At 40.7% G+C, this 17,073-nt stretch overlaps 1 protein-coding gene across 6 annotated transcripts in view; it reads left to right on the forward strand.

Moving 5' to 3' along the window:
- The window catches only part of nrxn2b (neurexin 2b), an 884,227-nt gene that overhangs the window by 817,765 nt on the left and 49,389 nt on the right, over nt 1–17,073 (forward strand). The window lies entirely within an intron of this gene.

The raw sequence follows: 17,073 nt of genomic DNA on the forward strand, positions 1-17,073 counted from the left end.
AGGAAGACATTTTGTGTTCCCGTCATGAGTTTGCATTTAGTAAACACTAGGCTAAGCCAGGCTCTGCTGCCTGCCAGTGTTAATGGTGTTAATGATCACACTGGTGGACTCCATGGGGAAATAAGGGGGACAATCAACCCCCTGGCGCCCTCACGTTGGAAAAAAAAAAAACAACAACGCACAAATGCCCTCTTGGATGCCCAAGGCCGGTAAAGTGGTAGAGTGCCCTCTAAAGTGCCCTTGAAATAGACAAAACAGGGTAAAATGCCCTCTAGGGTGCCCTCCTAGTGGGCAGAATATTCCAAAGTTTGTATTACAAAGTTGTAGTAGCTGATGTACCATAAAACAAATTTGATATCAACCAGAATTTGAAACTGTTTCACCTTAAATGCATAACCATTTTCGCAGTGCTGGTGCCCCACCCTGTACAGGTGGTGCCCTTTTTTATTTTTTTTTGCCCCTGCCCTCTGATAGCCTGAGTCCGCTACTGAATAATCACATGGGAAATACAAGTTTTTCAAATCCTTGAAGCTCAGCCACATTCATGAATTTTTCAAACAATTTAGTCCGACTTGTAAATCTCCATCCCCACTGAAGTCAATCCGTTTCATCTCCATTGTCTGAGCCCACTTTCTATGTATCGCCATTGTTTCAAACAGCAGGGAGGTTGCTGCTAATGTGGCCATGATATTTACTCTAGCTGACATATAGAGCAACGGGACTGTGACATTCTCCGTCACAGCAGTGATCCCGTATTTTGAGGCTTTGTTTTGGCATTGAGGGAAACATATTCTCCTGCTCATCCGTCAGCACAGCGAGGCCGGACTCAGGGGCATGCATCACAGCCAGAAGAGGAAGCGCCCTGTGACAGTTCACTCTTTTCACTTGTTATTATGATGGAAATGCAGCCCTTTTCGCTACAGCACACGCTCCAAAAGAGGAGCCTTCAACTAACAACAGCACTAACCGCTCAGAAAATAACAGCAGAGCGGCCTGTTAACATCGGCAGAGTGTCATCATCCAAATCTATGTTTTGTTTCATCAGGAAACATTAATTCACAGCCCATATCGCATTCTTTTTATTCCTCTTGCCTTCCGCCGTCTGTGTCAAACCTTTCTTTCCCTTTCCTCTGCTAATCAAGAATTGAAGAGTGTTATTTTGTTAGTTGATGAGTTTTGTGTTTGTCTGCTGGGAGCTGGAACCCATCTGAAGTTTTAGGAGGTTATGGGGACCAAGGAAGGGAAATGGATGATGGATAAGAGGAGTCGGGGGGGCTCACTTGGTTGGTGCATAGAATAGCTTTGATTCATTTATGTGAGCTAGATACTCTCCAAACTATTTTTGGGCTCCTGCTTTGAAGGCTCCAGCACCCGCTTTGAAGGTTCCAGTCATCATCGTCTGGCAGGGCGGCGTCCTGGGGAAACAGAGATGTTACACATTAGGAAAGCAAAACCTCGGGTGAGGCAGAGGCACAAAAGGGTGGAGGCATGCGTAGGGGAAAGACTTTGAGAGGGTTTGAGGGGTTGTGTGGTTGGTAACTTCCTTACTAAGGCAGGAGGTGTGTAAAAGAAAGATAGTGAAGGTATATTTTGTAGACAGGAGGTACAAATGGGGAGCTCCCTCGTCGAAGTTCTTGTGACCCAGATAGGAGATTTAGACGTCTTCTGATTCTCTAAACGGGACAAAATACACCGTACTCACAACTTATCCATACCTACTGCATTTTCTTGATGCTTATATTATGCAATATCCTTGCCACGCTGTCCCAGTGGAACACTGAATCTTAAAATGTCCGTGTAGCTAGAAGAAAATAGAACAAGTTGTCATGAAAGCTACCTTCAGTGGAGCATTCTGTAAGGTGTTAGAGATGCCAAATTTGTCTGGTACCTCCAACGCTACAAAGTAGTGCAGTGAAATCTCCCTCCCCAAAGCAACCTAACAAACACTGCAGATAAAAATCCTTCTGGCTTCTCTATCATATAATATATCTCAATCACTTTATGGAAAATTAATAGCAAATCTGTGTAGCTTGTGAAAGAAGAAATGCCACATTCTGCATTCGATAAATGAAATGTTGATTGATAAATAATAAAATCTACCCTTTCTAAATCATACATTGAAGACCAGTAGCTTATAGTTGATGTTAGCTAACTCTTAGTAGATTTATAGCTAATGGTAGTTAACTCTAAATACATTTATATTTCATGTTAGTTAACTCTAAATAGATGTATAGATGATGTTAGTTAACTCTAGATAGACCTATAGTTAATGTTAGGTAAGTCTAAATAGACTTACAGTTAATATTCATAAACTCTAAACAGACCTAAGTTGGCTAAATAAATATATCATTTGAAAAACAGAGATGTTACACATTAGGAAAGCAAAACCTCAGATGAGGCTGATGCATAAAAGGGCTGGGGAGTGCGTAGGGGAAAGACTGAGAGAGGGAGGTGTGTAAAAGAGACATAGTGAGGTTAAAACTTGTAGAGAGCAGATGGAAATAGGGGGAGCTCCCTTGTCGAATCAAGTGCTTGTGACCCAGATTGGAGATTTAGACATCTTCTGATTCTCTAAACGGGACAAAATGTGGCCTACTCACAACACATTCAGACCTACTTTGTTTTCTTGATGCTTATATTATGCAATATCCTTGCCACGCTGTCCCAGCGGAACACTGAATCTTAAAATGTCCGTGTAGCTAGATTTAGAAGAAAATAGAACAAGTTGTCATGAAAGATACCTCCAGTGGAGCATTCTGTGAGGTGTTACACATGCCAAATTTGTCTGGTTCCTCCAACGCAACAAGGTAGCGCAGTTTGCTGTGAAAGCTCCCTCCCCAAAGGGACTGTTATGACCCACATCAGACAGTCTCAATGGGATGCCGCTGCAGTTTTGAGCCCCGTCTAACGCTTTGTGCATACAGAGAGCTACATGTGGGATTTATCCTCTCGTAGATCATGGCCTAAGAAATGTAAAAGTTCCCAGAGGACCGCTCCAAGGACAAGGACAATGGGGATGAAAGAGAGAATGTAAATCTGTCACCTCACACAAGAAAGACTGACAGGTTATATTTCTTTGTCTTTTTCTGACACAGTCATAATCATGCACTATAATTAAGTATTTCAGTACAAAATATACACTCAACAAAAATATAAATGCAACACTTGTTTTTGCTCCCTTTTTTCACACAGTGAAGTAAAAGATCTTAGAATAAGCTATGGCTATTTGATACAGGGCTACAAATACCATTTTTTTCCTAGTGGTGCAAAATCATGACCACCAAAATAGGGTTATTTTGCCTCTGATGTGCTTACCCTGATACTCTTACACAAAAGTTTACCATATTCTTATCCTAACCCTTACCAGTCACTCCTTATGCCATAACCTAATCAACTAAACCATAGAATGCAATGAGAACAAACCGGTTAGGGGTAAAGTGGGTCAGATCATGACTTTGCCCTAGTGACTGGCACTAGCCATTACATACAGGGCTACGGATAACATTTTTTTCCCAGGAGGGCAAAGCCTTGCCCTAATCTTAACCAATCACTCCTCATGCCAAAACTTAACCAACCCAACCAATGAAGGCAATGAGTGCTAGCCAGTGAGAGGCAGAGTAGGGTGGGCCATAACTTTGCCTTCCTGGGAAACATAATTGGTATCTGTAGTCCTATGGTAAATTTAGGACAACAGGGGCCAATTTTTTTCCCCAGGAGGGCAAAGTAATGACCCGACCTACTCTACCACTGACTGACAGGCACCCGTTGCCTTTATTGGTTGAGTTGGTCAGGTTAAAGTCTGAGGAGTGATTGGTTGAGGTAAAAATATCAGGATAAACCAATCAGAGGCAGAGATGTTGCCCTCCTAGGGAAACAAAGGTTTCTGTAGCCCTATCTGAAACACCCATATCTCTTCTTGTACTCCAGTTCATGAAAAATAGGAGCAAAAATATTGTTGCATTCATGTTTTTGTTGTGTGTATGTTAGATTCAGAAGCGTTTGCATTGCTTTCCAGGAGAGGCCTGGGCTTGCCAGCAGCAGGCTTATAAACAGAAGGCCAGTGCGAGGTGATGATTTGGAGAGACAAGATGTTAACAGCAAACATGGTCGTCACGGGTCAGGCACATTCGACGGCAAAGCAACACGTCTCCTGATGTCCCACGAAGTGATGTTTGCAGTCCTCAGGGAGTGTGTGTCTGATTCTACGTGCGACAGTGCACGCGGCTATCTGTGTGCATGGCATAGTGCATCTTGTGTGTGTCATTCTTTTCCCGTGTTTGTGCATGTATGCATTTGATGGACAGAGAACAGACAAAAAGTGTCAGAGGAGCACCCGGCCAGCTAATCCGGTGTGTCAGGTGTCCCCGGTGGGTCCTGCAGCAACAGTTATTGGCCCAGGCCGCCTCCCACGTTCCCAAAATGGCAGACTGGCTCAATAAAAACATCCCTGTGTCACAATGAACACCTCAACCTGGCTACAGATAAACAGGCAGATGTCAGAAGCAGTGCCATACGGACTGTAATTGTACCATTTCACACCCGATTCCCTTTATTTACTGGTCATCTGCTGTGAGAAAGGTAGCAAATTGTTTAGTCTACAGTGGTTTAATTTGAAATTTTATACCAGTGCCCTGAAGAATTTCTGATTTCATTTCTGACTGGCCTTATCACTTTTTTAATAGCTGAAATTCCTCTGGTTTGAGGTTGTACCAGGCTACAGCTTCACCTTGTTAGAGAAGTAAGATTACATTTATTCCAAGGAAGACAGCTTCAAAAGAATGTTCATTCAGGTGTCTAGGTTGGATGATCCCCTCTGACCTGTACAGTTATCAAAATCAAACACACAATGATTTGGATCAGGACTCCTGTGTCATACGTTATATCTCAATAACCTTATGGAACATTAATAAAAGCAAAACTATGCAGCTTTTCAAAGAAGAAATGACACGTGCTAATCCTAAATAGATATTTTTCTATGTAAATTTATGTTACACAGTCACTGTGGTAGCTAATGTAAGCTAACTCTAAAAAGATATTTTACCAAGTAATTGATGGTACAAAATCACTGCTGTTGCTAATGTTACCTAACTCATGACACTGCTCATTTTTTGTGTCTTCTTTATATCTGCTGGTGTCACGCATTTTAGCATTTATTATTATCCTGTAATTGCTGCTTAGAGTACAGTAGCTTATGTTTAACAAAAGTTAACCAGTAACAGTAGGCTTGATTCCTACCATACAGGCCTAACTTGCTAAACAATGGTCACAAGTGACAGTTATGGGAAATGCCAACTGCTAAAATCTATTGAAGGAATAGCAAAAGTAGACAGAGTCTACATAGTGATTGAACTGACATTCCTACTAAAAGTGTGCTAACACTAGCAGCCATAAAATACTGGCTTTACCAGTTATGTTTTTGGGTCATCTTACTCTCATAAATGCAGTCTCTCAAGAACACCTTGAAGGAATTTCTTCAAACTTGGCACATTTGGACTGAATTGAATCTTGGTGGTCAAAGGTCACTGTGACTTTATGTCCAGGGATGAAATATTTCAGGAATGCATGGAGGGAGTTTCTTGAAATTTGGCACCAACGTCCACTTGGACTCAGGGATGAACTTATTAGTTTTTAGTGGTCAAATGTCAAGGTCACAGAGCACATTTTTGGCTATAACTGAAGAATTAATTCGCTGATCATGACAAAATTTCACGCAAATTTCCAATAAGATATTAGCAGTGCTGGAGACTAACTACTTACATGCAACAAGTTGAAACTCAGTGATTGTTTGATCCATCCATTCACCTCCATATGCAGACTTTCTAGCTTTTTACGTTTCTTAACATGACATCGACTGCAGATTTAAACATAAATACTAGAGGAATCTGACAGTTACATAGTTGGAAGTACAATGGTGCTGATCAAGCTGCTACATCTGAAGCATTGGGTGTGAAAACTGCATGTGTACATATATGGATATGTATACATGCACCTTTGAGAATATGTGCACCTGTGAGTATGTATAGGGATGTTGTGTCATGAATGCCTACCTGTCTGTCTCTCTGTTCAGCTTCGTCTCACACACACCATCCATCTCATTATCTTTGCAAATCGCCAGATCACCTCACATTAACTTTTTTCTGTGCTTATAGTAATTCACCGCCGTAAATCATGACATTACAATAAGAAGGGGGCTTCTGGAAAACTCCATCCGTTCCCTGTGGGTTCATACCACACTTGGCAGTTGGACTTCATCGCTGTACCCCCTGAGCTTTGGATAATCATTATGCATTTTACAACCATAGTTATATTGTCACCATTGCAGCATATTGGCTGTGATTACCATATTTTGCTGCCTCATAACTGTGTCATTATGACCAATGAGAGCGCATAGCGCGCCGTCTTTCTCCCACACTCACTGTTTCTTTCTCACTTGCCAGTATTTACAGGGAGTGTATCCACTATAAAGCTGTCATTTAGCTTTAGTTTGGGATTGGGCTACAGTTGAGTAGAATTAGAAAGAGGAAGTGGAGGGGTGGGGAGGGGGGTAATGCATGGATGAATGGGTTGATAGAAGACAGGAAAAGCTATAGTACTCTACAGCAAAGTGCTTGGGATGCATTGCAGAAAAAATGATGGACTGAGGGAGGAGAGGAATGAAGAGAAAGAAGAGGGGATCCAGTGTGCGTGCTGCTGTCACTGTTGTGATGGATGAGGCTTTGCATGTTACTGAATAATAAGCACTTCACAAATTGGATTGCATCACAGCAGGAAAGATTATATGTAGCCGGTTCAGTACGATGCAGCACGTGCACATCCCTCACATGCCGGCACATACACAATGTAGCACTGTGTACATTATAGAGGGGACAGCGGGGTCCAGACGCCCTCAACATGTCATTTTAAACCTAACTATATAGAGAGCTTTAGAGGAACTTGTGGTAATTACAGATGAAAAAGGGCAAAAGAATAAAACATTCACAGACTGCATTTTGTTTGGTGCAGCAGCATCCCATAATGCATGTATTTTTTACCTATTATTTTCAGTTTTCAGTCACAGTTTGGTAGGTTTAGGCAACAAAACTACTTGGCTAGGTTGGGTCCTAGGTCCTTGTCTCTGCTATGCTGGGCTACATTCACCCAGGTGTAAATAGCTGTAGTGACTATTCCAACCCAGGTGCAAATGGACACATTCTAACCTGGGTGCAAATAGTATCTGCATTTATTTAAAAAAAATTGAACATGCTGGTATGGTCCTTCTCAGTTATCCAGTATATAGTAGTAATAATGGTTCCTCTATAGTAATTTGTGTGGCACTTTTGGTGTCCCCCTGCTTGCTCTTGAGAAACCTTTCTGTTTATCACCCCCACAAAAGTGAAATGAAATATCCGCCCTTGTGTGTACACAAGGCAGGAATAATTTCTAAATAAACATCGCTTGCTAACAAAAGTACTTGCCACTTGAAATGCACTCAGACACAACAGTGTTCATTTTGAGCAATTCAACACACCACTTAATACAGATCATAAATCAAGGACAACAAAAGAAAGAGTAAAGATAGACAAAGAAGCACAAAGAGAGGGCGACTGTCATTCCCTGTTTTCATTCTGCAAGGCAGTTAGGGCATCTGCTCAGCGTGAAGGCTGGCCATTAGAGAGAGGAGAAAAGGAAAGATTCACCAAGGAAGAGGGACTCTTTATGTGCCAGGGAGGTCAGCTCCAGCTCTTCTGACTGAGCTGTTAAGATGTTCTTACTCCTCGGATAAATGGTCGAAGTAAAGGGGTCAACAAAGCTCTCGGCTGCACTCCTACCCCCCCCTTTTTTTTTATCATGGCCTTTATGTCTCCACTGTTTCTAGATATCCATCTTTGTCTTTGCGACCTCAACACTCGGAGAGAAAGAAAACCAAGCATGAATAAGCAAGCGAGATAAAGAGACAATGCGAGGAAGGGAAGATCTGCCCCCCTCTTCCCCTTTGGCAAAAGCAATATGGGAGCACTCAGCAGTGCCAGTTAAAATGCTAAAAGTAACGGAGAGCAACAGGATTAGGACAGGACAGGAGTGCACTCTATTCAAGACAGACAAAATTTGGCTGGAGGCATGTGGACTTGAGCTGAGCGTGGTGGACTACATTTCACTTCACTGGCTCGGGCCTCCAAGCACCAAGTATGGAAGCAGCCCAGTGTGACTCTGACGGTCCACGGAGCAGAAGATGATAGATGAGTGTGCAGGGTGATGCAAAGAGCAAAGTGTGGTGTTGTGTCATTACTGACAGGAACTCATCTTCACTATCTTGTAGAACATCTGTATGCTGTAAGCTAGGTTAGTTTGTCTGTTACCTTATAGTGTGCTTTGAGTGTATTAAGTTTGCATGAACACAGTGAATAGATAAGGCTGCACACACAATCTGAAAATTAAATTATGTAATTTTTCTCAATTAATTTTTGGTTCTTATTTATGCAAAACATTAAAAAAGTGTGAAGGGAGCAATAACAATCATAACAATCATTTATTCACCATGTTAAGGGACAATTTGAGTCCAGGTAGCACCAGTTAGTTAGTTAACTTCATGCTCAGTCAGATGTTTGACAGTGGAACGTCTTCCAACTTTCTGAGTAGGAGTCCAGAGCAAATGACTACAGTGGATAAATACAAGTTTTTGAGGGTTGGCTTAGTTCTGCACCGAGCCAGGAACCAGAAAAACTGGACAAAAACTGGACAAGTGCCAGTGTAGAGCTTTCACATTTTTACTTCCTATAACAGTATAGTAAACAGTATTACCAGTATTGCACGTGGCTGTAACTATTGCACAATAATAACACAGTATATTTCAACAGCATTGCAAGCTGCACCATCAAAAATGCCCTTTAAGATGAACTAGGGCTGCAATGCAGATTATTTTCATTCTTGATCCCATTTATTTTCTCTATAAATCAATAAATATTTTTTCTTTAAAATCAAATATTTGTTCATTATTAACATCAGTGTTCAGCAGCACAGAAGCTACTGAATGATTCTAGAAATATTATAAAAAACAATTTAAGGCAGGCAGCAGTTTGTCTCTATGATCCTCACACTCTCCCAAAACTACATGACCGTGGTCATGGCCATTTACTGAAGTTAGAGTTAAATCCTATTATTTTTCCCCGCGTGTTTCACATGAAGAAACACAAGTTGCCCTGCAGTCTTTGGATTAAACGAGTTGGGGGAGAAAAATACTCTGCAAAAAACATGCCAGTACCATCTTTTCATGTAAATTGTACCCATTTTAAATCCCTCATGAGAGTATTTCAAAAACTTGTTTCAGGAATTGTCTAAAATAACATTTATTATTTTTCTTGATTTAAGCGTAGCAGTGTGTTTCATTCTGTCTGCTGCCAAGAGCCTGACACCTTAGAAAATTACTGAAACAGGTTGAAATATCTATTTTTGGCTCTTTTTTTTTCATTTGTTTTGAGAAACTAAGACTTTTAGGACTTAAAGGGATAGCTCAGACTTTTTGAAGTGGGTTTGCATGATGCACTTGGCAACTTCCTGTGATTTACTGAAGTTAATTACAGAATGCAGGCCTTGCTGCTACTTTTACTTAAGAGGAGGATTTGAATACTCTATCCCTGGTGAAAAAGAGAATTACTGTTTCAATGGTACCACTGACACCATGAAGTAGCTCACTGACTCTTTTTCAATCCGTACTGGCTAAATTAACACGTAAATTAAACATGTTGTTCATTAATTCTCATAGTTATCTGTGTTAACAGGTGGAGTTTGTAAAGACACTCCAGTCTGATAATAGCCCCGAGCAAAAATAACTGCTGTTGCTTTAGTCCTTTTAGGCCATTAATCTGATTCGACGCATAACTGACATTTGTCACAGGTCTGATTTTTTATTTTTTTTTTATTCATCATTATATTCAGAAAAGTACAGCAAAAAAAGTCGGAAACAGTTAATTGAGGGCAGCCGCCTCAGTCACTTGTCACCGGTGACAGTTCCCCCCTCTTTCTGCGGGTTCTTATTGGGCCTCTGGTGCTCTGCGACTCCTTCTGATTGGATCTCGCACAGTTGGAAGGTATCTCCAATTATTGGCCTGTGGCTATGGGATGATGGAGAGAGGAGAGAAATAGTGAAGAAAGTAATGATGAGAAGAGCGAGAGAGACGCAGCTAAGTAGTGTAGAGCAGGAGAGGGAAAAGATTGCTTTAGGTAATTAGAGAAGTGACAACTTTGATTTCCACATGAGTTGGGGAGGGGGGGGGGGGGTACTTTTTCTGGCTCACTCCAGCAGCCACCCTCACACAAATCCACCGTGGCCGAGATGAAAGGTGGCGGAGGATCCTGTCGAAAGCGAGAAGGAGAGGAGAGAGGGGAAGAGAAATGAAAACGAGCGCATAGGATTGATAACTGCCGCACAAGATGAAAGATGAGCGAGCAGTTAAGACAGTGAGATCTCATCTGTTTCAAACGCACGCCGACACGAGCGGTGGGCGATGTATTTACATTGAACAAAGCAGTGTGGTGGGAAGGTAAATCGCTTTCTTTTTCCCGCGCGTTTCACATGAAGAAACACAACTTGCCTGCAATCTTTGGCTTAAAAGAGTTGGGGAAGAAAAAACACAGCAAAAAAACATGCCATCTTTTCATGTAAATTGTATCCATTTTTGAGCCTTTAAAGTCATCATTTCCTAAAACGAGTGAAAAAATCTGGCTTTGCACTAAGAGTATTTCAACATTCAGCTTGTTTGAAGAATTTTCTTTTTTTCTTAATGTTCTTGATTTTGGGTGCAGAAGTCTTCCTCATTCTGTCTGCTGTCAAGATACTGACACCCTAGAAAATGTCTAGAACAGTTTGAAATATCTATATTTGTGGCTGATTTTTTCCCTTGTTTTAAGAAAATAAGGTTTTCGCATGAGGCCCAAATTCATGCACACTTGACCCCAAAGTCCAGTTCATGTACTTAGTGTGAACATTGTGAACAGTACCCGCGCACACTGCATTTGGATTAAAAGTCATTTCTAATACATTTTAGATGCTAATATGTAGATAAAGCCCTATATTACACAGTTAGAAGGCTATTGTAGATTTGGCTTTCCAGTAGCTTTAACAATTTATATTTAGTAGCACAAGGTTACAGTGCATAGGGCAGTTTCTTCTCTCCATCTGCTCCAAGACACCCAGTGGATATGAGAACAATCCATCTAAAGTTACCTAATGAAAAACAGAATGAGGCTAGCTTGACAGAGAGAGGTTTCTGTGAGAGGGAGGGAGGGAGAGCGGGATGGCCGCTGGCCAATCGTCTCCAATGTAATCTCCATTCTTGTGGATGGATTTCCGATGTGGGTGTCCTGTACAAGGGCATCTGGCTGCCTGCAGAGCTACATGATATACAGTTGGCTCCTCGGAGAGTCTCTGCACACACTCACATGCACTCACACACATATGCACCGATACAGAAGGAGACAGAGAGCGAGACGGAACAGCGTGTGATTCATATGCTGGATTATCAGAATCTCCCAGACAGACATGGAAACAGACACTCTGCACTCGAAGCACGCCACGCAGGTCTCTCGTCCGTCCTTGCTTTGTGTCTCCCCGAGGTGCCAGTCAATCAGTGTGCCCTTGCCCTGCCCCTAGCACAGCAGCTGTGATACCTACCCAGGACAGGCCCCATCATGGCGGTTAATCCAGCCGATGCCCCGGGCACCAAACATGGGGCGCCATAGGAGGACAGACCGGCTCCCTGCTTTCAGAGTGGAGATGCCAGTGGACGTTCTGAGCCTCAGGGGATCCAGAGCTGCAGGCATACTGGCTGGCCAAATACACATGACTAGTGTGGATAAGTGTGGATCAGACTGATGTTTACAAGCACACACTCACAGTCTCATACCTTGGCATTTTTATTGTTGTAAAAAGTACCCCAAAGTTGTTAAAAAATAGTTATTGTGCTAAAATATGGCTTTAGTAAAAGTAAAAGATACTCATATGAAAGGTACTTGAATAAAAGTCTTGAAGTGTGTGATATTAAATATACTAAAAAGCACTACAAGGAGCAACCTGTTATAAACATTATAATGTGATATTTTGTGAATATGGTGGTGAAAAAGCTGCTGCTTCTTTCCAAAGGGGGGCTTCAAAATCAACCAAATATGAAAATTTCTTGTAATAACTTTAAGTATCAAATGTACAAGTAAAAGTAAGTAATACTTATATATAGATGTATATACATTCATATAACCATTCAAAATCAACATATTTTGAGTTATAAAGTAGTAGTAGAGGTATAAAGTTGCATGAAACAGAAATAATCAATTAAATTACAAGTACCTTAAATTTGTACTCTTGTACTAAATTTGTACCTAAACTATACAGTACTTGAGTAAATGTATTTTGTTACATTCCACCCCTGTGTTTTATTTAAAATAAGTTATATGCACCTTCAATTAGAATACACAAGTTTCTTGTCCAAACGTCCACCAATTAGACAATATGCCTTCTAAATAAGCATCAACACAAATACTTAAAATGTCTCCTTCCATCATCTGAACGATCAAGCTTTAGAAAGATACTGTTGTGAAATGTAATTCTCAAAGGCTTTTGGAATCAAAGACTGCAAAAGTATGAAGAAAAGTAACAAAGAAAAAAAAAATCCACACACTAAAAGCCAGCATGTCTTCCCTTTTAGTCCCTGATATGGTCAAACTCCAAAAACTCCTTCATTTCCCATCATGCAACCAGCAGCATCTTTCATTAGACTCCCCAACTGGTTCACCCTAAGATTGTAATGTGGGGTTTTACTTATATATTCTCCGTCTCAAGTCCAAGCTCAGATAACCCTGATGACCTCATTATGACATCACCAGAGGTTACTTTCATAAACAAGGCTTCTCCAGAACCACAGAAAACATTATACAGCTTTTTCTTCTCCCATTGACTTGTAATTTAACTGTTATGTAAAATAAATAGAATGCCCCTTTAAATAGATAGTTGTGATTTCTGAAGTGCAGTTGTGTGAGTCAGTATATTCACTGTCTTACCTTGTTGTCAGACAGCCTTTTCTGACAGGAAACCACTGTTATATAAGCCAAATATCGCTCTTTCCAAAGCAACCAGAGTCCATTGGCAAAAAAATGGTAATTTTACCTCATACACCACAGGAGTTGCTCTTCTGCCACTGTCTCAGTTGGTTAGTCTGCCTGTGTTACTGTGTGACGTTTTCAAAGGTCAGTTCAGATTCAGGGAGCGATATTCAGCTTATACAACAGCAGTTTTCAGCTGGAAAAGGTTGTTTGATGGCAAGGTAAAGCTAAAAATATTGTAAATAAAAGGTACACTTAAACAGATGTTGGGTTTCTGAGGATCTTTTTTAGGTGGCTAAAATCCATTATGTTGCTGACCCTGTTCACAGTAGTACATTACTTAGCTTCCTGCATTGGTACTCTTGCTGCTTCTGCAAACTGGTGATGTGCTGTCTGTCATCTACTGTAGGTAATACACTGACTATGGATAAGTACCTCATACAGCCTCACTTCAAACAAAACATGCTGTCCCTTTAAGGTAATACTGTAGCCACCGATGTCCATCAGTCAAGGTTGTCTGTTAAAGAACAAATTTAACAGCTTGGAGCCACAGTTTGATTTACTAGTTTATTTTTCTCTCTTAAATATCAGATTTCCTTGAGCTCCAGGTCCGATAGCATTGTTTCTCTGTCTTTCACATCAAGCATAGGGAATAGTCTTGGGAGCAGAGTGAGTGCGATAATGGTGGGGAGGGAGAAGACAAGGGCCCAGCTGTTTAATCTATCCCCCCATTCTCATGCAGAGCAGGCTTCAGCTGGTGGGGAGACGAGCGGGAAGGGAAAAGTTTCAGTGGTTCACTCAGAATGACTTATTTCTCCAAGGATCCGAGTGCAAACAGATGCAAACAAACAAGCAGTACACGGAGGAATTTAGATTTTCTGCGGTATAGATGACACAAAAAAAAAAAAACCTGTCCGACAGAACACTGTGGCATTATTTTCCTGTGGCTCTACATCCAGTTTAGCTCAAATGAAACTCACAGTCACATTCTGTTCTCTGTGGTTTCCATCTCTTCTCCAGTTTTTCCCTGTGTCCGTCTTTTTGTTTTGAGAAGACACACAAAACATTGTTTGTTGATTCCTCCATCGTTTTTTGTTTGTTGATGAGGGTGTTGTCATTCACTTGTGTTTGCCAGAGAAGGAATACACACGCATTTGCATACAGTACACACACGCTTCATTCTTAGCATTTATTACTCTCCCCACGATACACTTAGTCAGACTTTGTGTGTGTGTTTGTGTTTGTGTGCTCGTTTAACTGCTTTCAAGGGGTCCAAAACCTGAGAGCTTACTGTACTTGTGGGGACCAACCTGTTTTGTGGGGGCCAACCTGTTTTGTGGGGGCCGACTAGTTTTGTTGCGTCCAAAATGCTGGAAGTTTAATGGGTTGTTTGTGGGTTATGACTTGGTGTTAGGTTTAGAAATAGGTTGAAGTTAGGCACTTAGTGGTGATGGGTAGGGTTTGAGGCTTTGGAATTTATTTTGTTAATGATGAGGTCCCCACAAATATAATAATGCAAGTCTGTGTGTGTGGTAATGGATGGCAGCGTTTGTGTTACAGTGTACCACATTTAATCTCCTAGTAATACACTCACTCTTTTACCAGGCAATGAAGAAGGATTGGGGAATAAAAGGAACGGAAGGTAAACAAAACAAAAAGAAGGATTTAAGGATGCAAATGAGATAGAGGTAGGAGGAAACGAGAGAACTAAAAAAAAGGAAGAAGGTTCATTACGACACTGTGTGGCATGTAAACGCACATTGGTACCTCACTCAAAAGCTCTCAGCTCAGTCAGTGTAGTGGTGAATGGACAGACTACTCTTTCATGTCCCCTCTCAGATTCACATGTTGTCAATTTGGGTGATGAGTCACCAATACATTGGCGTGCTGTTGTTTAGCTAATGTTTCATGTGTTTTCAAGGTACATTTTGTTACTTCAGTAATTTCCTCAATAATTTGTTTGCAGTGTGATTGAGTTAAGCACTAACATTTCTAAGTTGGTAACATTGTGATAATACCCCAAGAAGATTAGTTTAACTCTCAACCAGTTAGTTAATGTTATCATTTTTCTTATGATGAAAGTCCATTGTTACATGTTTTGTTAAAAGTTTCTCATAGGCATTAAATGTATGCCTTTGTTGTTTTAGAGCTAAGGATTAGTGTGTTGGAGACTGATGGCAAATAAACAAATGGAAAAATCAATGTCTTATTCACATTTTTAGAGGCAATTCTTCATCAATGTCATATGAAGTAGATATGTTGGGTTTTAGTGTGCATCACCCATAGGCTTAAATAAAACTGGCACCAAGCAGAGTATTAAAATGTTGGTATTATGATGAAATCACCCTTTCTTCTTAGTTTTCTTTGGAGGAAGTAGGGACCATACTTGAAAAAAGAAGGGATAAGGAAATTTAAGGTAAATGGATGAATAAAAAGAGAACATTGCAGAGGGAAGAAGGGGAAGAAGTAGGACATAGTAGATAGAGGAAGGAAGGAGTGAAGCTAAAGGAGAAATAATAGCAAAGAGGGGGTAATGAAGGTGCAAAAAGAGAATGGGGCATGGAAGGAATTTAGGAGAAAGAAATCAAAATGGACTCTGGCAGGAGGGTATGGAAAAGGACAGAATGAAGTGTGGATGAATGATTGTTCGAGAACATGGGAAGGACAAGCAGAGAAGAAGAGCGGTTGGAGGAGAAATAAGCAGGCAAGAATGAATGAATAAGTGAGTAAGACAAGAAAAAGGGATTAAGGAAAGAGTGATGAAAGTGAAAAAGGAAGGAAACATTCCATGGGGGGAGGTACAAAGGAAAAGAGGTGTACAAAAAGAAAAAAAAAAACATTTGAGATTTCCTTGACTGCAGCGTCTAACAGCTGCCACTAGAGGGAGAACTATATCTCTCCACCTGATTAGTTGATTCTCATTATCAGCTCTTATTTGGATGATAAAATGGAGCCTTCATGAGATTAAGTTACTGGAAGTGGCCGCCCCAGTGTGATTCACACGAGAAAGTTTCGAAGAGGGAGGAGATTTAGTCAGGATTTGTGGATGAGACAGCAGATGCAGCAGTAGGAGAAGACACGCACACAGCATTGATTCATCTCACTGAGGACCGCTGCCTCCCACTATTTTCCTTTCACTGTGTTATTATTTTGATCGTCTTTTCTCATCAACGCCCACCCCCCCTCCCAACCACCACCACCACCGCCACACCCCTCCCATTTTTTTGTCCATCTTTCCACCAGCAGCATCTGTCCCTCCTTCTCTAATTCACTGATTGCTGCAGAGTGCCTATGTCATCTCTAAAACAGGCTTTTGTGTGTGTGCAGTGCAGTGTAATTGCTGCACTGCCTTTTCCAGAAGGCAGAGTAGCACCTAGCTAATCTTAAGTGCAGTGTGAACGTGTGCATGTAATTGGTCCCACTAACACTGCTGCAATACTCTTAATTTAGAACAGTTTGCTGCCACTCCAGACAGCTTCGAGTCACTAAAACCTGCTGGAAAAGTTTCAAAAAAAGTCTCTACCTTTTAAATTTTTCTGACCCCCTGTAGGGTTAATTAAGAAATTATTACCTGCAATAAAAAGCATCATTACAGGCAATTATATATTATAGGAAGATCAAAACATCCACTCACAATTTAACTGATTAATTTCCTATGAGTCATTTCTTATACGCTCTGAGAAATTAGAGTTCTAACTAGAACCATATAGGGTTCTTCAGCTTGTCCCCACAGGAGAACCCCTTTTGGTCTCTTCACTGTTAAACATCACACAAGAATTTAGTGGAATAAAGTAATCTTTTCTTATTAATTCAACATTAATATGTTTTATGAATTTCAATTAATTCAACTTAATTTTTCTAGTTTTTCTTTTTAGATCACTTCATAACTTATAAACATGAGTTGTTTTGGCTTAAGGCCATCTGACTTGAAATTGAATTACATTTAAAAAGAAAATGAGATAACTTTGGAAATAAATATTTAACTTAAGTTCCGTTAACTCAGAT

Source organism: Lutjanus erythropterus, chromosome 23, assembly GCF_056507025.1.
Source record: "Lutjanus erythropterus isolate fLutEry1 chromosome 23, fLutEry1.hap2, whole genome shotgun sequence".
NCBI classification, from domain to species: Eukaryota; Metazoa; Chordata; class Actinopteri; order Lutjaniformes; family Lutjanidae; genus Lutjanus; species Lutjanus erythropterus.